The sequence below is a fragment of the Silene latifolia genome, chromosome X (genome assembly GCF_048544455.1).
Source record: "Silene latifolia isolate original U9 population chromosome X, ASM4854445v1, whole genome shotgun sequence".
Lineage (NCBI taxonomy): Eukaryota > Viridiplantae > Streptophyta > Magnoliopsida > Caryophyllales > Caryophyllaceae > Silene > Silene latifolia.
In genome coordinates, this window is record NC_133537.1 from 226,491,182 (window position 1) to 226,492,570 (window position 1,389).

The 1,389-nt window shown below is 40.4% G+C and overlaps 1 non-coding gene across 1 annotated transcript; it reads right to left on the minus strand.

Moving 5' to 3' along the window:
• Positions 1 to 702: 702 nt before the first annotated feature.
• LOC141626019 (small nucleolar RNA R71) lies at positions 703 to 809 on the minus strand. Its single transcript, XR_012535752.1, has one exon. It is a non-coding gene; the product is annotated as a small nucleolar RNA R71 (small nucleolar RNA).
• Between the last annotated feature and the right edge of the window lie 580 nt (positions 810 to 1,389).

The following is a 1,389-nucleotide window of genomic DNA, read 5'->3' on the forward strand; positions in this document are numbered from 1 at the left end:
CGTTGCCGGGGACGGTGTTTAATTGATTTAAGATTTCTTTTATTGTTATTAGTTGTGTCTTTTTCACCTTGGGGAAGTAAAACTCCTCAAGGTTTGTTCTAATTGTTTTCGAGTTGTTTGATTTTTTTTTGCATGTCTAGAAGGTTACAAAGAGATTTGTTACCTTTTGACCGTGAAATCGAAAGAACCTTGACGAATAATAGGAGACTTGTTAGGAGGAATTTGGGAGGTGTTGGTGAAGTTGTTCAACCCACTAGTGAGTTTGTCAATCCTTTCGCAATAGAAGGAGAAGAGAACCCATTAAACAATACCACACAAAATCCACCTACAATGCCTAAATTCTCGTCACACTCTATACCCACCGAGGAGGATCTACCAAATGGTACTCCTACACCACAACATCTTACCGGAAACTTTATTGCCAAGTCCGCCTTCATCCAACTAGTTGAGAGGAGCCAATTCGGGGGAATGCCTAGTGAGGACCCTCATTCTCATATGGAAACCTTTTGCGATTATTGTGAAGATATCTCTCAAACGGGCGTGACTCAAGACCAAATAAGATGGGTCTTATTTCCTTTTTCGTTAATCGGCACCGCAAAGCAATGGTTGAAGGGCCTTGATAAGGCCACCCTTGGAATAGATTCTTGGAAGAAGCTAGCTCTAGCTTTCTACAAAAAATTCTACCCACCGGAAAAGACCAATATGCTAAGAGCTCAAATTACGGGTTTTAAGCAAAGGGATGAAGAATCTTTGTATGAAGCTTGGGAGCGGTTCAAAGGTATTTGTCGCTCATGTCCTCACCATGGACTTAGCGAATGGTTTTTAGTGCAACAATTTTGGAACGGTTTATATGAAGATTCAAGGAACATTCTCAATATGGGATCAAATGGAATGTTCACCGAAGTTGATGACAATCAAACATGGAACAAGATTAAGGAAATGGCGGTCCATAATTCACAATATAGTAGACCTCGCAAGGCTACTAGAGAAGGAAAGTATGAAGTGGACTCCGTTACTCAATTGGGTGCTCAACTTAGTGCTCACATTGACACAATCAACTTGAAGTTTGAACAAGCTATGGCTAGACTTGAGGAAAACTCAAAATCATCAAAGCATCATGTCAATGCCATGACGGCATCCTCATCAATCCCAAGTGGGATATGTGAGAATTGTGGAACCTTGGGTCATGACTCAAGTGAGTGTAGGGGAACAACCGAACAAGTTAATGCTTTCCAAGCTTACAAAAGTGGTACCCCTTATTCAAATTTTTACAATGAAAACACCAAGTTCCATCCAAATCTCTCATACAAAAGCCAAAATGTTCAAAACCCTCAAACAACATACACTCCACCACCCATGAGAAATCAAAATCAAAGACCCTTTTACAAT